The sequence below is a fragment of the Sceloporus occidentalis genome, unplaced genomic scaffold (genome assembly GCF_023333645.1).
Source record: "Sceloporus occidentalis isolate IW3139 unplaced genomic scaffold, rSceOcc1.0.p SCAF_1, whole genome shotgun sequence".
NCBI classification, from domain to species: Eukaryota; Metazoa; Chordata; class Lepidosauria; order Squamata; family Phrynosomatidae; genus Sceloporus; species Sceloporus occidentalis.
Genome location: NW_028316981.1, coordinates 249387955 through 249415518, shown reverse-complemented (window position 1 = coordinate 249415518; position 27564 = coordinate 249387955). Strand labels below are relative to the sequence as shown.

Here is a 27564-nt window from a genome sequence, read left to right as displayed (position 1 = left end):
TACATCACTGAAAATGAACATATCACAGGTAAGAACCAATGTTCCTATCCGCTCCCTTAAACCAATATGATTTCAAAGACAGTTTCCTCCTGTTGCAGCAATTTCTTACATCTAGCAATGTTCATCTGACTCACAAACGTAAATCTGTTTTTGAGGAACACCTAAATAGCTCAATGACTGGTTTGAAAAATACTTTCCAAAAGATAGGAAGAAGTTTGTGTGGATCAAAAATTTGTCCAAGGCTGAGGCTTCATCTGAATTTACTTCTTCAGAAGAAAATCCTATTGAACTGTCTTGTGACAAGACTTTGTAAATAAAATTTGGCAACATAGAACTAACTGAGTTTTGAATCTCAGTAAAAGATGAATATCCACTTCTAAGTATTGAAGCTCAGTGAATCCTAATTCCATTTGTGACATCATATCTTTATGAAGCTGGGTTTTTGGCAGTTGCAAATACCTCATGAATATCAATGTGGAACAGGAAATGAGGATGGCAGTGTCAATCTGATTCCAAGGTTTGTGAAGTTGTGCAATGCCCAGCAGGCACACACAACCTATTAGTAAGTATTTATGGTTATTTAAGATAGAATTAAAAAAACCTTTTGATTAATGTGTATAAAACAGCTACTGAATAGTTAGAACAAAATATTCAACTTGTTTGGATTAAACTACTTAACAAATGGAACTGTTAGGTATTTCTTTTGGCTTGGGGAGCCTTGAACAAATTACTGAGACACTAAGGGAGCCATGAGCTGAAAACGTTTGGGAACCTCTGATTTAACTGTGTGGTTTTTTCTCCCATGACTCAACTATATGCAAAGGCCATGGACAAAAAACAAACAAACAAGTATTTCTCTCATTTGTGCTATAGGCAAAAGACCTTGGAGATATGCAAAAGATAAGAACTGCTGTTTATTACTCATTCTAAACCTCACTGATGTTTCAGAGAATACTTTGCTTCTCCTGGAACTGTTTGAACATTTCAAAAAGGTTAGAGAAAGGATAAAGTATTTTCTCATTTTGTACTGAAGTGCTATTAAACAGTTTGGGAGCCAACCAGCACTCGTGGAAATGATAACAGGCTAACAAACAAGGCACAGGCTACCTACATACCTTGTTTTATGCGCATGTACCGGTTTAAGGACAAAAATGGCATTTTTGCCATTAGCGCACTCTACCACTGAATTTCAGATGCACAATAGAGGATTGTGGTCTGATAGGTTTTGATAGTGCATCTCAAGCTATTCTAATGTGGCACAGATCGGTGCCATATTTGTGCCCATTGGTTTCTTTCTTTCTGGGGATTCACCACCACCCAGAAGCCAATGGTTCAGGGCCTGGCATTGGACAATGAATCACCACTTTGAGTAGAACTGGAATGGGAGATGGTAGCATTGCCTCCAACTTGCAGTAGTTGCCCACTCCAGTGTAGTGAAACCATTCCACATGGACTTGAAAATTCCATAAAAAGCTATCACAGAGGGATGGGTAAAATTTTATTGAATGTGCCAGGGTTCAGTGTCTAAGCTGTGCTAGACTGTCAAAAGTGATAGTACGTTTTTATTAGAACTGGGGAAGGGGGAGAAGCATGAGAAAATAGGTAATCATTTGTGTCAGCTTTGTTCACATCTTATGTGTGCACATATTCCACAAATGAACAAACAAGCCTCTTGATCACATTTTAAATAAGTGGGTACAGAGGGTTTGTGATGCTATCATAGCTCCTTGGCTGAGGACTCCAAAATTCACTGAAGGTTCAAGTGACCTTGGTAGCCTATAGTGCTTTTGTCCAGCTCTGGTTGGCTTGCCAGGTACACCCACCTCTAGATAGGGATAATCTGGGCATATTCATTCACTAGTACCTTTCCCACTAGATTACTCTACCCTTGAGGATGCCCCAGAAAGTGAGTGTTAAATACAACAGATAAACTGCTTTCAGGATATTAGCTAAGATGGAAGGATATTATATCCCATTTAAAGGAACTCAGGGGACTGCCAAGTCTAGTCTGCATTGAAGATGTTAGTGATAATAGGGGGTGGGAGATGGGACTGGTTGTAGTGTTCTATTATATTTTTAAGTGCGTTTTAATGCTATTTTTATCCAGCCTTTAATTCTGCTTTTAACTATTTTTTATTTGTATTTTTTAAACAGAGATTTGTTTTTGTCTTTAACTGTTGTATTAAGAGGTTTATATCTGTATTTTGCTTTTAAAACTCTGTACACCACCTTGAATCATGTGAAATGAGGCTGAATAAAATGAATGAATATATAAATAAATAAATAGTTCAGATTCTTCCAGAACCCAGAGGGCTGGTATGCACCATTTTCAGTTCTTCCAGAGTTTTGGTGTGCTACAATGCCTCTGCTGTGCCTGTCATTTCTCCTATTTACTGTAGCCTTTCTGGTTATGGAGGAAAGTAGCTGTTCCCAGGTAATCGTTGTTAACTGCACTCAAGTTGACCTAACCCATTGTGACCCTGTGGATGAGACTTCTCCAAGAACCCCTAACCTCCACTTGTCTCCTTATTTCCTGCAAATTCATGTCTGTGATCTTTGATTGAGTCTATCCATCCGGCATGCAGTCTTCTTCTCTTTCTGCTACCCTCTACTTTTTGTAGCCTTATTGTCTTTTCTAATAATATGATATGGCCAAAGCATAACAGCCTCAATTTGATCATCTTGGCTTCCAAGAAAATTCCAGGCTCGATCTATTTGAGGACCGATTTGTTTGTCTTTTTGACTGTCCATGATATCCCCAGCACTACATCTCAAATATGTTCATTTTTTTTCCTGTCTTTCTTTACTCTCACCATCCATACATAGTACATTGTGATGGGGAATACAATGACTTGGACACTTCTGACTTTAGTGTTCAGATGTATATATTTACTTTTCAGAATCTATTCTAGTTCTTTCATAGCTGCCCTTCCTATTCCAAGTCTTCTTATTTCTTGGCTAAAGTCACCATTCTGATCAATGCTTGATCCAAGGTACAGGAACTCCTTTAACTATTTTAATTTACCCATTGTCTACGTTGAATTTATGTATTTCTTCTGTGGTTTTTATTTTTGTTTTCTTTATGTTCATCATTAAAACAGCCGTTGCAATTCCTTCTTTGACATTTATTAGTAATTAATCCAAGTCTGCGATGTCTTCCACTAGTTTTATGGTGTCATTAACCTATCTTAGATTATTGATGTTCCTTCCTCCTATCTGCATTCCTTCTTCTTCTGGGTCTAAACCTGTGTTTCATATGATGTTTTCTGTGAACAAGTTGAACAAATAGGTTGCTAGAATGCAGCCTTCCCTAACCCTTTTGCCAACTGGGAACTGATCTGTTTCTCTGAATTCTGTTCTAACATTAGCCTCTTGTCCTAAGTACAGATTTCTCATTAAAACTTTGAGATGTAGTGGCATTCCCATGTCTTTGAGAGTGTTCCATAGCTTTTCATAATCTATATAGTCAAATGCTTTGCTATAGTCTATAAAGCAAATACTGATTTTTGCCTTGAATTCTTTTGTGAGTTTTATTAGCCATTGTATGTTTGAGGTATTTTCCCTGGTGCCTTTCCTTTTCCTTAACCATATTTACATCTCTGGAATTTCTCTCCCCATGTATGTTGGGAGTCTATGTTATAGTATTTTGAGCAAAAGGGCCTTGGAAGTTTAGGTTATTGACTCTTAGAAGTATCAACAGTATGATACATTTTGCTTGTGCCTACTGTGTTGAGATGTAAACAGGGGGAACAGGGCTGGATTTCCAAAGGACACTGTGAATATGAGATAATGAAAACTATTATATTGCAACATCAGATCCCTCACAATAATATGCAACACTATGGGGCTGTGCACACTAGCCATAAAGGCCGGCCTGGGGGCAGAGTTGGGCGTGGCATCCACATGACACACACCCCAACTCCACCCCCAGAGTGGCGTGATGCCACGCGCTGCTCCACAAGGCACACAGTATCACGACGCAGTGCCAAAAGAGCGCCTTAAAGCCATAGCACCAGATCGGGGCTGCAGTGTGCAGTTGCAGCAGCCCAGATCTGGCGCAGCTGAAGGTGGCTGCAGGCCACCCCTTAGGGGCGGTCTGCACAGACCCTATGAGACTCAAATACAGAAAAGACAGATGTTCTGTTTTGTATGTTTGGACCTCATGACTTGGAAAACTTATCAACCATAAGTGCCATACTGGCTGGGGAATTCTGTGAATTATACTTCTAAAAAAATTATCCAAACTCCCTTCCCCCAATATTAGAAACATTCCCATACTGACTGGTAAGGACTTCAGCAAAAAGATAATCTCTTTGGGGTACACACAGTTATGAAGCCCGATACAATCTACAGCACTGGGAAGGTTGAGCTCCTGCTTATGTCAAATGTCGTAGTTATGTTTACACAAATGCAGTTACCCTTCCATGGCTGATCCTTCTCTTCAACACATAATTTCTGTGAGTAGAGGATGTGGGGTTGGAGGATACAGCCCAGCTCCTCTCATGCTTACAGGTTCTGAATGTCTAAGAAGGGCAAGTGACAGAGCAGGTACTACAGAACAAGATTCTACTTCATACAGTATATCTATACAAACATATGGAAACACTGTAACCCCTAAACATTAAAAGCCAGTATGTAAGCCTCCAACAGCAGTGTTAAATAACATAGTCCCAGAAGGATGGTACCATGAGCTATTTTCCCACATATGAACTAACTGTGAAAACTTATGCTTGGAGTTAAGTAACATTTCCCCAATTTTTGTACAAAAATACATTCAGCTTAAACTACACCTTGATAACATTTCTTAAGCACAAGAGAAACAAAATACAGTACAGTGCTTGTTTCTCAACAATAGTTGTAGGAAGCCTTCTGAACAACCCAGAGGCAAAGAGCAGGAAGGCTGCCACCAAGAATCGGGGGGGGGGGGGGTGAAAAGAAAAGGTACAAAACTCTAACATCTGCTAGAGGCAGTCTGTCAAACTGAGGAAAGTTAATATCAAGAACAGACGCTCTGCAGTTCCTCACTGTTATTTTTGCATGATTATTCCCAGGTGTTAGGGCATGCTGAGCAGTAGCTTGCTATTTATCACCAAACAGGTTCCAAGGAGGATGAAAAACAACAACAAGCAATACCCAAGACAAGTTGGTTATACAGATTGCACCATTTCCATAGCCAGTTGGGCAGCTTTAAAAACCGACAGAAATACTGCAGCAATCTTTTCCCCGTTGCCTTATTTCATGAGCTTATGGGGACCTGATTAGCAATGAAGGCTGCAAAGTTTCAGTGTTGTGCTTGGCAGTTTTCCATTCCCCAAGTGTATGATTGCATCAGGCAATGATGGCTCTCCATACTAGGAAGCTGACAGTGAATATCAGACTATAAATAGAGTAAGTGTCCCAGTGTGCACTTTCATTCTGAACACGATACACACTCTCTCACATACACACTCTTTAAAAAACGCATGAGAGAGGCAGAATGAGTTGGAAAAGGGAATGTCACCATTACTGGAAAGATAAGCAATCTTTTCTTTACTCAGACGCTCAATTTCTTTTGCTGCTTTTTTTGAATACTAAATTAAGCTGTGCATATAAAAGCTGGACTTTCTGATGTGTTCACAAATCCCCAGAACTACACTCCTGGAGCAATAAAATTCCACCTCTCCTGGAGGGGATTTCCTGCCCTGCAGGGTGGATTCCACTGAACAAGAGAGAGTTCCTGTAGACTAGACACTTCTTTCCAGCTGGATAGGAGGAAGTGTAGAGATTTGAGTGCCAGATTCCTTTCTCTTCTCATTTTAATGGTGAGAAAGCTAAACAAAGAAAAGGCATTATTCGGAGACCAAATAAACCTCCCCAAAATGGAGCCATCACATTCTTGTTTTTGCTTATGCTCACACATGAACACACGCAAACTTCTATGTTAAATATGACATACTGTAATTGAGAGATAGTTCAGCTATCAACATTGTGTCTACTATCTTTCTATAGGCTTTCTTTTCAAGCAGTTCTTATAAAATAGCAAGGAACCAAAGATTCTAAGTTCCATCAAGCTTTTTCTCTGCAGCTATCAGGGTAAACAATGCATAAAATGCACCCTCTGTAAGATGAATAAATAAATGAATAAATTTAAAAATTGAATCAGTTGATTAAAAGATCAAGGAATTCAACTGTTTTCATAAACACCCACCTTACTTGCCACCACACAGGCAGAAATAGTGGGAGCAGGTTGTGTTCATGGACATCTGGATCAGGTTCAGCCTATGAGCCTGTACTACTCCAGGATGAGTTATCTATGAAATAATCCTGGTTTCTAGTTATATTCACCAGAGCAGGGCTACTGTAAGTGGTGGTGCATAGACAATAGACTGCTGGTCACTGTTTAGTTTCCAGGGAAGACAGGAACTATTTTAGCCAATGGGCACTACAATACTAGACCTTGGCACACTATAGCAATAGCAGCTTCATTTCTATACTGCTTCATACCGCACTAAGCAGTCTCTATGCGATTTACAAAATGTAAGCTAATTGCTCCCAATAAGCTGGGTACTCATTTTAACGACCTTGGAAGGATGCCAGGCTGAGTCAACCCTGAGCCCCTAGCTTGGATTGAACTCACAACCTTGTAGTTTGTGAGTGAGTGGCTGCAGTACTGGCATTTAACCACTGTGCCACCTGGGCTCCTCACACTGAGAGGGAAAAAGGGTCATCCCCTACATTAGATGGGTTAGGAAGCACTGCTCTATATGTATAGAAGCTGATCACTAAGTATCTTTCTTGCAAAACATCTATCCACATACACACATACATATCACAATCACTCAGTCTACAGAATGGTTATATTGATGAGAGCAGGCAAGATACAACATTTTAGAGCTAGAGTGGGCTAGCAATTTACAGATTCAGCCATTATTCAATGGTGATGCAATATGGAATATAACCGTTTGCATTTCTTCCCATCCATGGGGGTGGGGGGAGTGAGGGTGGGAAGTAAACTCCAATGAAGGCAACAGTCCACTGCACTATGATATTTATCTGTTAAATTTATAACCTGTCATTCCGTGAGAACATGTGATAGAAGACACTTTGTGCTGGTTATCACTGGCTCAAAGTAGATATTTCTAATGCTATAATCAATGAGAAACGACACATTCCTACCACACCTTCCCCATACCCTGGTAGGAATCATGTTTCAGGTTCACTTTATTCCTTAAGGTTTTTCTTCTCAATAACTCTAGGAATGCTCATTTAGCTTTTTGAAAATAAAAATAAAAAGGGTATACACTAGGAGGCTGCCTGGAATTCCCCATCCCTCCTCAAACCTCCTCTCCCTGGGACTGGGACTCTTGTCTCTGTGCCTAGATATTCTACTGAAATGATAAGATGGCAGTGGCTGGTGGAACCTGCTGTCACTAACTAGCTTTCCACTGTTCACTAAATGCATGGAGTGCCAGTGGCACCGCCCAAACACAACCACCACACAAGCACAATTGTTATTAAAACTAAGAGGAATATAAAATTCCAATACAGACCATAAAAAGACATCACCCTTATATGGAAGCCTCATAGGCATGCAAACTTTCTGGGTGGAGGGATTATGTTCATTTGTTTTTTTATAGCAAACTATTCTGTCTTATGAATAATATGAAAAATCAGCAATAGTCTCTACAGCAGGAAAACCCAGGCCAATTTTGGACTACCTCAACTAAGAATTAGACTTCAATAGCACTGCAATATTGGGCTTTCCTGACAAAGCATTTGAGCTAAAAGTATGACCTAAATTTAAACACACTGAATTTATTTGGCTCAGTTATATTTCAAGGATGTTTCTCCTCCATTCCTGTTCTTTATGGAACCCCTGAAAAGCTTCCGAAGAACTTCAGAAGCAAAAGTTTAAGGGGGGTTAGAGAAAGACACCAGTAGTACCTTTTAGACTAAGAACAGAGTTCAAATCCCCAGTTGGTCATGAAACCCACTGGATGACCCTGGGCAAATCACACTCTCTCAGCCTCAGAGGATGGCAGTAGCCTTCTGAAGAAACTTGCCAAGAAAACTCTGTGATAGGTTCATCTTAGAGTGGCCCAGTACCAGATGGCCAGAAGAAGAAATGGCCTGCCTGCATAGATATCCCTCCATATTCAGAACACCAACAACAACATGGCAAAATGCAGGCCTGTGACTAACATTTTCAGGTTTTTTTCTGCTGCATTGTTTTTAACACCTTTGCCTAATGAAGAAGACAGTGGAGCTTTTAAAGACTGCAATATATATTCTGTGCATTTTGTGGATAGTGAAAACAACAACAACATTTATTTTAACAAGAACTTTCATGAATATTAATCCACTTCCTCAGGTCCACAAAATACATCAGGGTTTTGAAGGTGGAGTTTGACACTCCCTCCCTCCCCCTTTTCCTTGTCATGCTGAACACAGACGAACATGGCTAACAACTTTAGGAAAGTGCTATAAAGAACTTCAGTGTTTCCTGGACCCCAGTGTAAAACCCACTGTTTTACTCTAAAATTATTCAGTTACAAAATTAGGATTCACAGTGCAGAGTTAAGATCTACAGCTACACAGTTAAATTCAAAATACATGAATTTTTAGGAGGTGAGGGAGCCGAGAATGAGACAGAGGGGGAAAAAAGTGGAGAGATGTCTGTCCTCAAGTGGCAAAAACAACAACATGGGAGTTTTGCGCTATGAAGTATAGCAAAAGGAACCAGGACCCCAAATGCCAGGTCATTAAAACAGTTGTTAATGATACATCCCATTAAATATTCACAGAAACAGTGGAAAGACACAGGTGAATGAATTCCTCGCATACAAATTACTAACTGAACACACTTTAGTTCAATTAAGACAAGCACAAAACATTTTTTACCAAAAAATAAAATAAAATCTCACAGCTACTTAATGACACCATCCTTTTAGCCAATGTATCTCTCTGCATTATTAAAACTGTCATCTACTGATGAGCCAAGTAATGTATTTAAACCTGAGACTTCCCAATGATAATATTAAATGAGCTGCCTTATTGTATGCTGGAAAGTGCTGTTAGTTGACACCTACCATGCTGGCAGGCAGGGCAGTGGGTGAGTTGGTGGGTTATGATATTCCTGTTTTTGAAGATGAAACAACAAAAGAAAGACTGAATGCCTTAGCAGACGCTTGTGAATAAAGTGAAACTACAGTCCAGTTATGAACATGAACATGAGAAATGATTTTCCTCTCGTTTTTGCTCCCAGCAATTAAACTTCTAGTGAAAGTAACTCTTTAGTAACTTTGGCTGCTTACAAAGAGCCATGAACTTTCTGTTCTTCATAATCAACCATTTCCCAAGGATATGTAATTTTCTACTGTTCTAGCATGCATCTCTTTTGTTTTGATCACTGGAAAAATGTTTTAATACTTCATAGAAATGCAAAATGTTTTGCCCAGGAAAATGTAAACAAACCCACCCTAAAGCCTTGTAAAATCATGAGATGCCTCTGGCAGTTTTATCAAAGTGTGTAGACATGTACAGAGCCTTTGAAGAAATGAAACTGCTGTTTATCAAGTGTGATTTATAAGCAACACTGATTTAGCTGGGAGATAACATGGCTGTCTAATCATTAGTAGTCAGACAACAGCCATGTGAACACATCAATTACGGGCCAGTGCCAAAAGCCCTTGAGATCCTGGAGATTAACAGCCAATCCTCTGTTTTACAAGTTCGCATCAAAAAGAATATTAATAAGAGGAGGGGCAATGTGAAAGCCTGTCAGACTGATTCAGCCTCTAAAACAAGGCATTCTTCTCCTCCTGCTACGCCTTGAACTGGCCCATGAAAATAGTTGGCATCAGCCTCTATGTGTGGATCTGCCAATTGTCGGAAAATGTTTTCATTAACATATGGGAAGTTGTAAAAGGCTGCAGCAGCTCTATTTTGTGTGTTAACAACAGAAAAGCCTTTTTCGCCTCTTCTTTTAAACATGACAATGACACATGCACAGTTATTATTAAAAACAATTGGGAAAGAAAATCACAGCTGAGATCTTAGAAAACATCACCCTATCCTCTCAGTCAAAATCACAGAGTTTTGAAATAATAATAAATCAGTCAACTTCTCAACCATGTCTTCTACAGAATTAACTGAACAGAAATAACTTAGAAAAATAATTGAAATGATCAACAAATAAAACAAATGTACCACCTGCCAGACAAGATAGGATGACTGTGAAAAGGGTCTTTATGGTCTTCTCACCAACACTTGCTACATTTTGATTACCAGGTCATTGGGGTCTTTTCCATATGTTAGTCATATAAATGCCATTCTTTTGTCTCTGCTTTATAATAAATTTATGAAATGAAATGACCTTTTCACCTAACTCTTTAGGCAGCTTCTGCGAGATCTTTGTTCACAGATTAAAGTACAATCCATATCGGTTTATGAAACACATATACCAACCAGCTGATGTTTTAAATTATGCCCTTTGGTCACTCAATGCTTTTTTTTTCTTTTGCCATCTGAAGCACCCTTAGCTATATATTCAACCAAGGCCCGATGCTGAATGCTATTTTGTCTGCATTCTATCAAAAGGAACAGATTTGTGACATGACACTTTCTTTGACTTCAGCATTTCTTGTAGTTCAGCCTCTTTTTTCTCCCATCTCTAATAAGTTTTTCACTGACATGAAATTCTCTTGCAACTACACAATTATTGGATTCTTTTGCACGTTCAATAAATTTCAGTTTGAATGCTGCCATGTAAGAAGCTCTCATTTTGCAGAGGGAAAGAAGTTATACAGTGTGCCCGTGTCATGAGCCCCATTACTTGTAATGGTGCTCAAGCATACGCGCTATTTCATTTACGCGGGGGGTGGGTGTCCGGAACGGATCCCCCACGTAAAAGAAGGGTGCACAGTAATTCTACTGTATATTACTATAATGACCACAATATTGATCATAGACTTACAGTAGAATTTACTGAAATATTAAACCTATATAAGTGAAGGCCTTAGTACCATAGTAAGGCCTTATTTTCTGTTCATGATTAACATGTGGTTGGAAGTAATGAAAGCAGACAAAATGGCTACCAGTACATTGTTACCATCTTCAGCATCTGGATAAGGTTGCTTCAGATGGCAAAAGAAGAAAAACATCCAGCAACTGAAGGTATTGCACAACAATTAATGAACCTTACTGGATGCTCCTGTACTTGATTGTGATGGCTCAGATGTAATTGTCAGTCTCCAAGGCTATTGCTTTTGTCTTAATAGTCTGCTGTTAACTGGACTTCTATGGAAACCAGCATTGACCAGTACATAATTCTACCCAGGTTTTCAGGGTAAATTTTTGGACTACAACTTCTTGATTTATAGTTGAGTATAATATACAGTATACTATCAAAATAATCTGAAGCAGATCTTGGAAAAAAATATTAATTCATTGAATTTGTTAGCTCCCCTCCTCAATGACTCCATGGGTTTCCTGATTTAACACCGAAGTTACTGTCTATACTCGACTATAAGTCGACCTCATGTATAAGTCTAGGACAGATTTTGGGGGCCAAAATTGTGGCTTTTGATATGACCCATGGATAAGTCGAAGGTAAAAACTTAGAGGTATGTAACAAAGGATGTAAAGAATGAAGCAGAGGGAAATCATGTCAAACAACTTACAAAATTCAAGCAGCCATCACTGTTTGTGCTCACACTAAAGGCTCGCTAGATGGATGAGAGAACAAAGGGGAATAAGTGCTTCCAAGATAGGTTAAGTTCTTGCCTTTCATCTGAGGTTAGTTCCTGTTGTTGTTGTTGTTGTAAGAGTTAGAGTATGGTACTTACATTGACCCATGGATAAGTCAAATTAGGTTTTTAGGGTCAATTTTTTCACTAAAATTTCTAGACTTATACATGAGTATATACAGTATAATAAACTTACATTTAAATAATTAACAAAATAATCATTTTAGTGTACATTCTAGTAACCTCATGGCTGAACATCTCAATGCCCTATACATTGGGCTACTTTTGTTTGGAATTGAAATTGAAGTTTGGAAACTTCAGTTAATTCAAAATATGGCAGCCACACTGATTGCTGGTAAGTCTATCATAGAATCATAGAGTTGGAAGAGACCGCATGGGCCATCCAGTCCAACCCCCTGCCATGCAGGTAATCCAAATCAAAGCATTCTCGACAGATGGCCATCTAGCCTCTGCTTAAAGACCTCCAAGGAAGGAGACTCCACTACACTCCAAGGGAGTGTGTTCCACTGTCGAACAGCCCTTACTGTCAGGAAGTTCTTCCTAATGTTCAGGTGGAATCTCTTTTCCTGTAGCTTGCATCCATTGTTCCGGGTCCTGTTCTCTGGAGCAGCAGAAAACAAGCTTGCTCCCTCCTCAATATGACATCCTTTCAAATATTTAAACAGGGCTATCATATCACCTCTTAACCTTCTCTTCTCCAGGCTAAACATCCCAGCTCCCTGAGTCGTTCCTCGTAGAGCATGGTTCCAGACCTTTCACCATTTTAGTCGCCCTCCTTTGGACATGCTCCAGTTTCTCAACATCCTTTTTAAATTGTGGTGCCCAGAGCTGGACACAATATTCCAGGTGGGGCCTGACCAAAGCAGAATACAGTGGCACTATTACTTCTCTTGATCTAGACACTATACTTTTATTGATGCAGCCTAAAATTGCATTGGCCTTTTTAGCTGCCGCATCACACTGTTCACTCATGTTCAACTTGTGGTCTACTTGGACTCCCAGATCCCTTTCACATGTAGTCTCATTCAGCCAGGTGTCCCCCATCCTATATCATTGCATTTCATTTTTCTGCCCTAAGTGCAGTACCTTACATTTCTACGTGCTGAATTTCATTTTGTTAGCTTTGGCCCAGCTTTCTAGTTTATTCAGGTCATTTTGAATGTTGATCCTGTCCTCAGGGGTATTAGCTATTCCTCCTAATTTGGTGTCACCTGCAAAATTGATAAGTATGCTCCCAATTCTGTCATCTAGGTCATTGATAAAGATGTTGAATAGCACTGGGCCCAGGACAGAGCCCTGTGGGACCCCACTGGTCACTTCTCTCCAAGATGAAAAGGTGCCATTGTTGAGCACCCTCTGGGTTCGGACAGTCAACCAGTTACAAATCCATGTAACAGTTACCTTGTCTAGTCCACATTTTACAAGCTTTTTTGCAAGAATGACATGGGAAACCTTGTCAAAGGCCTTACTGAAATCAAGATATACTATGTCCACAGCATTCCCTTCATCTACCAAGCTGGTAATTTTATCAAAGAAAGAGATCAGATTTGTCTGGCATGACTTCTTTCTCTAAAACCCATGCTGACTTTTTCTGATTATGGCATAGATGTTCACAGACTCTCTTTTTAATGATCTGCTCCGGAATCTTTCCTGGTATTGATGTCAGACTAACTGGATGATAATTATTGGGATCCTATTTTTACCCCTTTTTGAAGATGGCAACAACGTTTGCCCTCCTCGTCTGCTGGGATTTCTCCTGTTTTCCAGGAGTTTTCAAATATGATTGCCAATGGCTAGAATATTACATTTGCCAGTTCTTTTAATACCCTTGGATGGAGTTCATCTGGTCCTGGAGACTTAAATTCATTTAGATTAACAACATATTCCTCTACTATCTCTTTACTTATTCTGTACTGAAATTCCCCTAATCTGTCCTCTGCTCCATTATCCTCAGGTTGAGCACCCTTTGCCTTTTCTGAGAAGACTGAGGCAAAGAAAGTGTTGCGTAATTCTGCCTTTTCTCTGTCTTCTGTTAGCATTTTGCCATCTTCTCCACACAGTGGCCCTACCGTTTCCTTCTTCTTCCTTTTGCTGCGGACGTACCCAAAAAAGCCCTTTTTGTTGTTCTTAACCTCTCTAGCAAGCCTGAGTTCATTCTGCGCTTTAGCTTTTCTGACTTTACCCCTACACATGCCTGCTATTTCTTTGAATTCCTTTTTCGTGATTTCCCCCTTTTTCCATTTCTTATACATGTTCCATTTAAAACTTAGCTCAGTTTAAAGTTCCTTAGTCATCCATCCTGGTTTCTTGAGACACCTCCCGTTTTTCTTTCTCACTGGAACTGTTTGAAATTGTGCCTTCAGTATCTCCCTTTTGAGAAACTCCCATCTGTCCTGAACTCCCTTATCTTTTAGTATTTCTGACCACGGGATCGCCCTCAATATTTCTCTATGTTTACTGAAATCCGCTCTCCTAAAGTCTAGAATGCATGTCTGACTGTGCCTGGCTTCTCCTTTCCATTGTATAACAAACTCCAGGAGAACATGGCCACTTCCACCTAAGGATCCCACCACTTGCACCCCATTAACCAAGTCATCCTTATTGGTTAGGATCAGATCTAAAATAGCTGACCCCCTTGTTGCCTCTTCCACCTTTTGGACCATGAAATTATCTTCCAGGCAAGTGAGGAATTTGCTAGACCTTGAGGATTTTGCTGAGTTTGACTTCCAGCAAATATCAGGATAGTTGAAGACGCCGATCACTACTACATCTCTCTTTTCTGACTGTGTGGTCATCTGTTCTGGAAAGATATCATCCAATTCCTCAGTCTGACTTGGGGGTCTGTAGTAGACTCCCACCGTGACATCCTTGTTGTTTCCCTCCCTAGAGTTTTTTAAAAAATTAAACAGTCACCACTCAAAATGGCTGCCCAGTTAACTCTCTCCTCCTCCTCTCTGTAGCAGGAACTGCTCTGGAGAGGCTCTGGGAGGAGTGATATAGAGCTAGTCTGCTAGCTCCGCCCCCTAGTGACTCACAGATGTCTCACTGAAGCTCCGCCCCTCTGCAACAAGCACACTCTCCCTAGAGTTTAAAAAAAATTTAAACAGTCACCACTCAAAATGGCTGCCCAGCTACCTCTCTCCTCCTCCTCTCTGTAGCAGGAACTGCTCTGGAGAGGCTCTGTGGAATAGAGTGGCAATATTACTTCACTTGATCTAGACACTATACTTTGATGCAGCCTAAAATAGCAATGGCCTTTTTAGTTGCCGCATCACACTGTTGACTCATGTTCAACTTGCAGTCTACTAGGATCCCCTTCACATGTAGTTTCTTTAAAGCAGTTGTCCCCCATCCTATATCTATACATTTCATTTTTCTACATTAGTGCAGTATCTGACATTTCTCCCTGTTGAAGTTCATTTGTTAGTTTTGGACCAGCTTTCTAATCTCTTAAGGTCATTTTGAATTTTGATCCTGCCCTCTAGGATGTTAACTACTCCTCCTATTCCTTCATCCAAGTCATTGATAAAGATGTTGAATAGCACTGGGCCCAGTACAGAGCCCTGCAGGACCCCACTGGTTACTTCTTTCCAGGATGAAGAGGAGCCATTGTTGAGCACCTTTTTGGTTCGGCCGGTCAACCAATTACAAATCCACCTAAGAGTTGTATTGTCTAGACCACATTTTACTAGCTTGTTTCCAAGAATACCATGGGGGGGGGGGGCTTGTCGAAGGCCTTAATGATATATCTACAACATTCCCTTTGTCTACCAAGCTGGAAATTTTATCAAAAAAGGAGATCAGATTAGTCTGGCATGACTTGTTTCTCTGAAACCCATGTTGACTTTTTGTGATTATGGCATTGATTCACTTGTGTCTCCTCTCCCCAAATTGTTCTGCATATGCTCACAGGCAAGCAGTTATGAATTCTCCACCCTACGCTCCCTGACTGATCGTATCCAATCCACCCATTTACTGCTGCATGTGCAGGAGATCCATGTCCTTTAGTTGAAAGATATACATAATGTCTTGCTAATCTTCAACATAATTTCTTACTAACCTTTATCCAACAAGATATTTGAAGGCTGAGTGAGCAGCATACATATTAGTAGAGACATGGAAAGTAGGAAGGAGAGATGTACGCCAGTGACTAAACTCAATCGAACAAGTTATAAAATGTGCTTTAGGACAGTCTTTCCAAAGCTGGGCTCCCACCATTCCAAGCAAGAACAGTAACATAAGCTCTATAATGCAGTTAGAATCAACTGCAAGTTTGTGGGCAGACAACTTAAAAAAAACAAATGAGTTCTGAAGGCACTGCTAAAAAAATGTGACATTACATGGTCAGTGGTGAAGACTTCCATGTCTTTTTCCATAACACCCACAATTTGTTCTGCAAACTAATGTTTAAACTACTAACATTTCTGTTAATCCAACAAACTGAATGATTTCAATTATCAAGGTTAGTGAAAATAAATTAATATTGTGAATTCTATTGTTTGACTTTAAACAATTAATTTTCAGATCTGTTATTTGACATTCTAAATTTAGAATTCTGTGGTGTTTTGCTTAGGACTGTGATTATGAAAATGCAACTTTACTTTGGGAAATAGGAAATCTCAATGAGTTTTCCCCCTTTCCCATCATACTTCATCATTCACTATCTGAAGTCACTCACAGGTCACTGAGTCCTGGCTCTTTTAAACTCCATTAGCCTATCCAAGGTTGTTAAGCAGCAATTACATAAGTAAGTGCCAAGATTTTCTCCAGTGCCTCTGTCTGCAGGAGAGCCATACAGGAATTGAACAAAATAATCAATTCACTAAAAACAACTCTTCAGTGTTTCCTAGTAATGATATGCTAATGAAATATATTGGCTCAAATTACAAGGGTCATATACAGTTGTTGAACTCAATTCCCAAGGCTATCTATGTCACTACATTTCAGGTTTACGTAGCTTTTCACTATTAGTTGATGAACACTAAAGACTAATGGAAGTAAACTCTTATGTCAAGGTTACAGTTTTGTATAGCAAAACTAAAACAAAACAAAACAACACAACCTAAAAAAATGTTGACATCATGAAATAAGCAATACAAGCTGTACAAATCACATTTTAGTGTATTTTTTTCTATTTGGTATATAAAAAAATGCCCGGTATTCATAATCCTAACACAGTGGCCTATGTTGTTATTAAAGACACTATCTGTGCTGGTTGCTTAGGACACCTTTAACATTACCAGTCTGTCACACATCTCTAGTGATTAAAACATACCCAAAAACATAAGAAGCAAGGGAAAATAGTGAAATGATTCTCATCTAGTATTGCAGCCTAGACTATTGTTGATGGGGATGGGGCAGGAACAGGTAGGGACGTGTGTCGCAAAACAAGGCAACTGCATAAACAACATATGCTGCACATGTAATCTTCAAAGTAATTCCTAGTACACTGTTCCCTTGTTATCTGGTGGAGTTTGGTTCCAGGACCCCTTCTACCCGTGGATGACAAATTCCATGGATGTTCAAGTTCCATTAAATACAATGGCATAGTAAAATGGTGTCCATTATGTAAAATAGCAAAATGAAGGTTTGGTTTTTGAAATTTATACATTATTTAAATATTTTCAAATTGTGGATGCTTGAATCCATAGATAAAAAAAAATCCATGGATATGGAGGACTGACTATACTATTAACAAAGATAAGGCTTTTACTAGCGGTTCACTTTCAAGAATCCAAACATTACTAGCGAATGTAACAAAGAAAATGTCCCAAGCTAAGGCTTCCATTTCCCATTGCCAACTCAGTAAAATGGATTGAAAACTAGAACAAAGATTGTTTCACACTATTAGTACTGGTTTAAACTTAGCAGTAAGTAAGCCAGTTAACCAGCTACAGAAAATGTTTTTATTAGCTCACTACACTCAGCTTCTTTAATTTCCTATCTGAGGGGTAATCCAGACCGCCCCAAAGGGACAGGCTGGAGATGCCCAGTTTCCCTCTGGAGGGATACTGCAGCAGCCTAACTGCGTGGCGTCCCTCCAGGTCAAAAAGAACCCGGAAAAACTGGGTTCTTTTTGGCGTGCCAGGACGAAGTCACCAGTGAGCCATTAGCGCACCATGACACATCCAAGATGCAAGCGCGGCGCCTGGCGGTGCAGACGCGGTGCTTGCGTCACACACAAGCGCCATGTATGGATGGCACTACATAAAGATGGTGCCGTCCATGCGTATTAGTGTTCCAGAGCGTGTGGTTGCTGCACACTCTGGAACTCTAATTTAGGCGCCGGCACAGCACTTTCGGGGCCTCTGTTTCAGGCCTAACCTGACTGAAATAATCTTAAATGCTATGTAGGTAAGACAATATTAACCTGCAACCTGTAACTTGGTGCTTATAAAGCACAACTTATTTGTTGTTGCTGTTGTTGTGTGACTTCAAGTCATTCCCAGCTAATGGCGACCTTAAGGCAAACTTATTGTGGAGGGTTTTTTGGCAAGATTTGTTTAGAGGAGGTTTGCCATTGCCTTCCCCTGAGGCTGAGAGACTATGGGCCGAAACACACTGCCCCTTTGAGCGCTGGATTGGGGCCACAGCAACTGCACATCAAAGCCCCAATCCAGTGTTTTTCTGGTCCAAAAAGAAGCGGGAAAATGCCACTCCTTTTTGGGGCCGCCACTGTGGCTTGTTGGCAGTACATGTAAACGCTGCACCGCCGAAATGCCATGAAGTCATCACACGGGCAATCAGCCATGAGTTTCCTGGCGGCATTGCGGCATTGACAGTGTGTGTGGCATCTAAACACCAGATGCTACCCTCAACCCAGTGCTTACTGCCAGTCTGTTTTGCCCTCATGACTTGCTCAAGGTCACCCAGTGGGTTCAAGGCTGAACTGGGAATCAAATCTTGGGTCTCCAGAGTCATGGTCCAACACTCAAACCACTATGCCACACTAGTTTCTAGCCACCCTAAATATTAAATAGTGTAGATATTCAACAATCTTCTGTAAAGGTCATAACAGCAAAAATGTTGGCACTATCTGGCATCAATTATGTACACATTTGGATGTCATAGTAAGTCAAAATTCTGGAGAATTCTGGCCTACTGCGAATGAGTAACTTAGTCTGGCCTTAGTTTTTTGTGGCATTTTCGGTCTATGTGGCCATGTTCTGGAAGAGTTTATTCCTGATATTTCGCCAATATCTCTGGCTGGCAACTTCAGAGAATGATGGCATGGGAGTGAGTGGGGCACACACACACACAGAGAGTGTGACTCTTGATTGAGAGGAAGCGATTTAAATGTTAATCTCTGTGTTGATCTACTGCTGAATGGAAAGGCCTCAGGGTGTCGATTTAATTAATGATCCACTGTCTGCTAGGAAAGCCCCTGACCCTGGGTGGTTTTCATTTCCATGGGCTGGGTCTTGATTTTGATGTTTTTCAGAACTGGTAGCTAAACATTGGCCCTGTCCAGATGGGCCATTAAGCACGTACTCAGTACGTGCTAGGGTTGCCCGGGAGTGTCCTTTTTAGACACTCCCTAACCCTAGGACATACTCAGTATGTCAAAATGGCGGCGCCCTGTCTACATGGGTGCCATTTTGACGTAACAGCCGCATCGCATCCAAACGGCGCAGCGCGGCTGTTACATCTTGGCGCCGCTGAAGGGTGCTTGTGGCGTCCTTTCAGCGGTGCCCAAAGGAGCTCCAAAATGGAGCTCCTTTTGCGCCGCATATCGCTGGCACGGCCTTTACACAGCCCCGCCAGCGATACTAAAGAGAAAGGGGTTGAGCAGCCCCTTTCTCTCTCTCCCCGCCACTGTTGGAGTGTCCTTGGGGCATGAAGCCCCAGGACACCCCTTTCCAGGCCGCAGGGGAGCGGACTTTTGCTGCTTCCCCGAGGCCAGGAAAAGCGGCAGATTGGGGCCTCCTGGGCTGACGCTGTGGCAGCTCAGGGCCCGATCCGCCGGGGAAAGGGGTGGGTGCAGGCCGCCCCAAAGGGCAGGTCTGTACTCCGCCCTAGTTTACTTTCTACTTTCCCGTTGAAGCTGTCCAGGTGTTTATGGATTTGAACGGCTTCCCTGTGCATTCTGACCTGATAGTTGTTGGCATGGTCCAGAAATTCAGAGTTTTCAAATAGCATGTTATGCCCCAGATGGTTTATAATATGTTCTGCCACTGCTGATTTTTCTGGCTGATCCAGTCTGCAGTAATAAATAATAAATAAATAATAAAACTTTAATGTGTATCCCGCTTTTCTGTGACGAGACAATCAAAGCGGCTCACAACACATTAAAATCCACATTTACAACATTGTGTCCCAAATTTCTCCCCCCCTTAAAACAGGATTAAATATGTTACAATTAAAATATCTAAAACAAATATATATATATATATATATATATATATATATATATATATATATAATGAGGACAGAGTGGTGGGCTAATACATGATGTGAGGGGCAGTCATTCTGTGGCTGGGCATTTTTATTCAGGAAAGGCCTACCGGAAGAGATTGTCTTGACAGCAAAGCTGTCTAAGCTGGCAAGTTGATGGATCTCGTCCGGCAGGCCGTTCCATAGTTTGGGAGCAATTGCAGAGAAGGCCCTCTGGGAGGTAGCAGTTAGTCTGGTTTTTAAAGGCTGCAATAGATTCCTCCCAGAGGACCTGAGGGTGCGGGGTGGATTATGGGGGAGCAGGCGATCCCTCAAATAGGTAGGGCCCAAGCCATGTAGGGCTTTAAAGGTTACTGTATTACCAACACCTTGTACTGTGCCTGGAAACTAATAGGCAGCCAGTGAAGAGATTTTAGGACAGGTGTTATTCAGTCACTCCTAGTTTTTTCAGCCACTAACCTGGCTGCCTTTAGGGGCCATGCTAACCTTCTCTGTATCGTTCCAATTTTAGTATATGTCCTGCCGAAGTATCTCTTGTGTTCACTGATGACCAAAGGGGCCTTACGTCCTCCATTTTTAGGCAGAGCACATGGCTTTATGTTCCCATTACTAACAGATTTTCAGTTTCTATTGCAACTTTCCTCTTTTCCCTATAGAAAGCAAGGAGGTCATAGTGCAACCTCTCTTGTAGCATCATTTCATATCCTCGCCATTTTCTTTTTCCACTCTGTCAGTCTTCCCAATTAACCATTATATCCATCAAATTTCATTTTCCAAAAACTCTGTTACTCTAAGAAATTTTTACACGTATACCTCACCATCCTCTTAAAATAATCGACGGTTCTGCATACCAGTCCACTGTATTTGTAGAATGTGCTAATTTTAGCGGCAGCTCAAAAGGGTATATACCAGCCTGTCATCCACCATCTTACAGCCAGGATTATAGTATGGAATTGTCATTTGCCACCTTAGAGCCAGGATTATAGCATGGAATGGTTCAGCTAGCACATTTGAGGAAACCCCCTGTCTTCAATTTATACCCCATCATGCGATGAATCACTGTACACTGAGAAGTAGTCTACAGGCATAGATTCAATGTGGTTATGAGAAAGAAACCCCAAGAGCCATCTCGTCCAACTCCATGGCCAACACAAAATATTAATCGTTCTCTACACAGATTGTATAGAAAAATTATAATGGAGTAAACCAGTGTGAGTTTCAACTAGAGCAGACCCAACCAAAATGAATGGAATATACTAGTCATCACTTACATAAGTCTCACTGATTTCAGAGAGTCTCCTTTCTGTGGGACTGGCACTGGATTTGTCCCAATACAATTGGTCCTCCATATCCACAGATTCAAGTGTCCACAGATTGAAAATATTTTTTAAATATATAATTCCAAAAAGCAAACCTTGATTTTGCCATTTTATGTAAAGGACACCACTTTGCTATCCCACTGTATATAATGGGACTTGAGCATCCACAGATTTTGGTATCAACTGGGGAGGGCAGTCTTGGAGCCAAGCCCCAGTGGATTCCAAGAGCCCAATATACATGCAACTCAAGCCAGTCAGAGAAAGCTGTTATTGCACCCAAGCAACATGAACCATTAAAAATAGTTACATCCCTTACAGAGCAAGAGTTCTCATTAGTTAGGTATATTACACTGGAACAGAATGATTACCTTTCAGAACTGAGCTCACTTTTTTATATAACTCAGTTTAAAAATACTAGGGTGACTGGAATTACAGTAGTAAGAGAAAGGTTTTGTTTATTTATTTGTTTGAAATGATTTCTCTTCTCAAGCAATACCCATGCTACAAGGGAAGGGTGGTTAAAATATCCAAATGAGGAAGAGTGACAAAGGATAACTAAAACATATTCAGGGATAGCTGTGTTGGCCATGAAGCAGAATATAAAAGCCATTTTAAAAGACAGTTGAATCTATTTAATTTTTTTTTAAAAAATGAAAAAACATGAATGGCATGAGGTCCACTGCAACTCTCATTCAGATGATTCAATTTCAATAAAATGTTCATTTTAGAAGGGGAACCAAGAGAATATATTCAACTGGAAGAAAGGCTTGTGCAGATGTAGTGCTAATGGCTGCCTAAAGGACCAATTCAACATGGCCATATCATCTTTCACATTCCAAATTGTAGTTTTACTGAAAGAATCATACATCATAACCTCCAGCTATTTTAAGAAATCCTAAAGCTTTACAAAGCAATGCAGACAGTAAAGACATGCTAATTTGGGAACTATTTTTATAGAATGGTAGCAAGAACCTAATTTTAATATGAATGGTTAGCAAGGAAATATTCAAATCTTGCCACAAAATATGTAACTAATGTGTGGTGCTTCAAAATTAATTAGGAGACAAAGGGATAGACAGTAAAGGTCTAAAGGAACCAGCTCAAGTTTTTTGCTTGATTCCATATTTATTAACTAAAACAGTGACTTTGGAAAATTAGTGGACTCTATTCATTGCACTTAAGAAGATCTCAGACTGCAAATCCTAACTGGGCAAAAATGTTCATATAATGAATTTAGGGATTAAACCTACACCCTGCACAGTTAACACATCCTTCTCATTTCAATTATGCCTTTTTAAAAAATGCAAAATAATGTAAAAACAGTATGACAATCCACACATTCACTAGGATTTACAGTAAAATTTATTTCCCTTTCTTTTCGCATTCAACTTGTCAGACAAGGCCACTTAAACTAGGGGTAGACTATCTCCTGTCCAGAGTGAAACGGTATCACTCATCACTCACTCCCATAACTTCTTTTTGTAAACATTCAGATGGGAAAGTTCTAGAACACAGTGATGAATCTGTGCCAGTTGAAACTGTCAAGTTTGACAGGAGGTTACCTGAGACATGGGGGACAGGGGAGGGGGGGGTTGAAAATAACCATTTTTTGTTTCAGGCGATATCCTTAAAGGAAATCATGGGGTAATATGCATATTCTATATTTCCTCTAAATCCCATTGAGACAGAAGGGAAAACCTTGCTTATAAGTGGCCCAAAGGGAATGAACACCAAAGATACGAATCTTCCGTTAACTGCTTAATACTATATAAAGCTCTCCTATGTCAATACACACAAAGGAGAATAAATTAAAACAAAGCAAATTAGTTTGAAAGAGCAGTAATAACAATCTACCGGCTTTTCTGAACTGAAAATGCTGCACTGTTGCCAGAACTGCCAAAGATCACAAATAGTTTAACTGCCAGACAACAAACAGAAACTGGTGCCAGCCTCTATCTTGTAGACTTTCACCCTTCATAAACTGACACAATCTTAAATCTGATAAACTTTTTAAATAGTGTACAGTAAATATCCAGGGTTGCCTCCTGTTTTTATTAGGCTTTCTTCAGTGCTTTCAACAACAGCCAAACGCAAATAAATTTAGCTACGGAAGCTATACACAACATGCATATCCAGTGCCTCTTCATGCCAAAGTAAAGCTTCATCTACAGTACTAAATATCTTTCTACCAGGATGCTGCTAAAAATATTGTAGAAATGGCAACAAATTCATAAACCTCCTACAATGAATTCAGTAAACAGGCTGAGTCTGTAAGACATGAGCATGGTTACTGCTGATAGGTTAACTTGGAGGTCTCTCATTCATAGGGTTGCCATAAATCAAAGTCAGCTTGATTGCAGTTAGCAACAAAAATCACTGTTGATATTATTCTTCATTTTCTAGTATCATCTACTTAGCCTTTCATTTTCTTGTATAAATGCTTTGCATTATGACTGAGGTCCAAAACACACTGCAGAAATAATCCAGTTTGATATCACTTTAACTGTCCTGGCTCAATGCTAGGGAATTCTGGGAGCTGTAGTTTTGTGAGACATTTAGCCTTTTGTGTCCAAGAGCTTTGGTGCCACAATAAACTACAATTCCCAGGATTCCTTAACATTCAGCCAGAGCGGTTAAAGCTTGTCTCAGTGTGTTTTGGACTTGAGACTTAAATGCCTGTTCTTTGGTGTCCTTAACTGGGATCCCCTTTCATGCATTAACTTGAAGGTAGGTTTCCTGTCTTATCCATTTTATTCTCTGCCTAACTCACAAATGATGTTAAACAAACTCTGCCTTTCTACACATTTCAACCTTGTTTTAAAACTTTTTTTAAAAAAAAGAAACTTACCTCCAAAAGTCTCATTTTTTCCACTAGGAGTAAATACGCCCACCTGAGTGTTACAAAACAACTGATCGTTCAAGGGGGCCTGAAGAATCAGTAAGAGAGAGAAGGTGCAAGCATGCACTAGGACACAGTTTACAGTTGGTGAGGCACTAGCTCTTTCTTTAAGGTTCTCTACAACAGAGGCTGAAGAATATAGACAGGACTACCCAGCATGTAACAGCCTGTATAGAGTGTGTAGCCAGAGTGGAATATAGCTGAACAACATGAACTGTCAATGTACTTAGCGGTCTTTGCTGGGAAATAATCTATCGTGTTTAAGGGAGATAATTCTTCTGTGGCCATTAGAATAGAAAAGCTGTACCCCATCCTTGGAAAGCATTTAAGTAGGGGCGGGACTCTTGCCTCACAACCATCACCACTGGCCATAGTATCTAAGGTTTCTAGCTGCTGAGCTCAGAACATCTGGAAGATGAATTTTTCCCTACCTCTACTGCTATAACTATGTAATAATGAGTTGGGTACAGTACTTCCTAGTACTGTAATAATGTTGGTTGGCATTCTGGGTCTCCCTTTTCCCATCACTTCCCTTGACCAAATATGTCTTCTGTCATCTCAATGCCCCGATCACCCACCACTGCTTTTATTATCCCAGTATTTTAAATATGTAATACAGCTAAGGCTTGTCCTTGTTTCTGGCACCATCTTTCTCTATTATACTTAAAGGAGAAAGGACTAAAAGGTATGGTTTACCATTTAGGGATTCACCCAAAGAGATTAAACAGTCATTCAAAGATGGAGGAGGAGGAGGAGGAGGAGGAGGAGGAGGAGGAGGAGGAGGAGGAGAAGTGCAACACAAATCTGGAATCCACAATGTGTGATGGACAATTGGACATCTCCATTCATTTCAGTGGAAGAGGAAATGGTACATGCATACCTTTATACACAAGGAAGGGCCCAAACAGACAGGCCAAAATAAAGCTGTTTTCGGTCACTTTGGAGGTATGCTGTTTAAATGACAAGTGCATCTTAAGAGGCCAGAAGCTGTGCCAAAGCTGTGCTCCAGTCCTTAGGACTAAAGCATGGCTTTGGTGTGTCTTTCGGCCTCTTAGGATGCATTGATCACTTAAACAGCATACCTCCAAAGTGACCTGAAGCAGCTTTATCTTGGCCTGTCTGTACAGGCCCAAACTGTCCTATCCAACAAAATCAACAGGAACACCTGTGAACAAAAGAACTTAATTTACACCTTAGAGCTCTTGGCTTTTAACTCCTGGATCATTGTGATTTGATATATTTATTTTTACTAACTTTATAGCTTCCGGGTCCAATACAAGGTGTTGGTTATCACCTTTAAAGCCGTACATGGCTTGGGCCGAATTACTTGCAGGAACACCTCTCCCTACATAATCCGCCCCGCATTCTCAGAATATCTGGGAAGGATCTGTTAGAAGTACAAAGGACTAGATTAGTTTCAACTTCCCAAAGAACCTTCACGGTAGCGGCTCCAAAGTTGTGGAATAGCCTCCTGGAAGAGATCCATCTTATTACCTCCTTAGATGCTTTTAAGAGGGCAGTTAAGACGGATCTCTCCGGTGGGCTTACCCACCTGACCTTGTATAAGGAGCACTGTTCCATTTTTTTTATCAAGAACTGTATACAGTGCGCCCGCGTCATACGCGGGCGCGTTTTATGCAGCTTCCAGCACATGCTGGAAGCCATGCTGGAAGGAAGAGAGCCACGCCCCAGAAGAAAACAATGGTGCATGCTCCTGTGGCATGTGCCCTGTGCGCCACTGCTGTGCCGCCACGGGCACGAGCCCCATTCATTTGAATGGGGCTTGAGCATCTGCATTTTTCCCTTACGGGGGGGGGGGGTCCGGAACAGATCCCCGCGTAAGGGAAGTGACGACTGTACCTCTATTCCACTCTCGCTTTTTGATAGAATCTGTTTTAACGGAACTATTTGCTAATTGTTATTGTATTATATTGTGTGGTTCTGTATATTTTATCAGATTGTAATCCCGCCTCAATCCATCTGGGAGAGGTGGGAAAATATAAATAAATTGTTATTATTATTATTATTATTATTATTATTTTACAGCACTAACAAAAGACCACTAAGAAATACTAAACTGTCAGTAAAATAGCATACGTGATGGGCTTTGAGAACTCAACATAATGTAAGTGTTTTGTATAATTACCATTTTCCCTGTGCAATGAAGTCAAGTTATTAAAATTCCCCTAGTTAATTTAGGCTGCTAGTCACAGTTCATTTAAGTAAGCCTACTTGAACACAAGCTGCCTTGCTTTTACTGGCTGCAACCCAGCTGCCCATCTGTCTCCCTATTCATATCTCTGTATCATACAACAGTTTTGACTGATATGGTGCGCCCAAGCGAGTTGGCCTAAGCAAGAAAAGCATGCAGGCATAAGAACACTGCTGTTGTCAGCCAACAGCAAAAATGAAAAAGAGGTAAGGAAAACTACTGTTTTGAAGTGGTGGGTTTTTGTTTGTTTGTTTTGATTTTTGCATCCCAACTTTAATATAGTGGGGCCTCGGTATCCACTGGGGTTTGGTTCCAGGAGTCTCCAAGGATACCAAAATCTGTGGATGTTCAAGTTCCATTAAATATAATAGATGGCAAAATTGTGTCCTTTATATAAAATAACAAAATTAAGGTTTGCTTTTTGGAATTCATAGATATAGTTTAATATTTTCAAGCCATGGATGCTTGAAGTCATGGATAAAGTCCCTGGACATGGAGGGCCAACTGTGCTGCTCAACTGGGAACTACCATGGTAAATCAATCAATAATGGTATGTAGGTTTGTGATAAAAAAGCCAAGGTGGTATTGTGGTTTGAGTGCTGGGGTTTTAATCCCCACTCAGCAATGGAAACACACTGGGTAATCTTAGGCAATTCACACTCTCTCAGCCACAGCCTCTCTCATGGAATCAAAGGCAAACCCTCGTCTTGCCAAACAACAACAACAACAACAACAACAAAGTTTGTGATAAGAAAGCTTGAACAGCTAGAAACATCAATATGTAATGCAAAGTAGTACACTGCAAGGATTTTGAGGATTCCTGCTTCCTGTCATTTAATATACAGTGGCAGAACATCTTAAGAAACATTGGTTAAGATAAAATAATTTGGGATACTAAAGGGAAAATGTTCTCATTTTGCAAAGGTAAAAGGAGGGGAAGATTTATATATTGATAAAATGAAATTTTAAATAAATGCTCATTTCCCAAATTAC

The 27564-nt window shown here is 40.4% G+C and overlaps 1 protein-coding gene and 1 pseudogene across 8 annotated transcripts in view; both read right to left on the bottom strand.

Annotated features, from left to right (window-relative positions):
* ZNF608 (zinc finger protein 608) overlaps positions 1-27564 on the bottom strand; it is a 152165-nt gene that overhangs the window by 89796 nt on the left and 34805 nt on the right. The gene's annotated exons all lie outside the window — the stretch shown is intronic.
* Positions 20572-20672, bottom strand: LOC149323734 (U6 spliceosomal RNA; annotated as a pseudogene).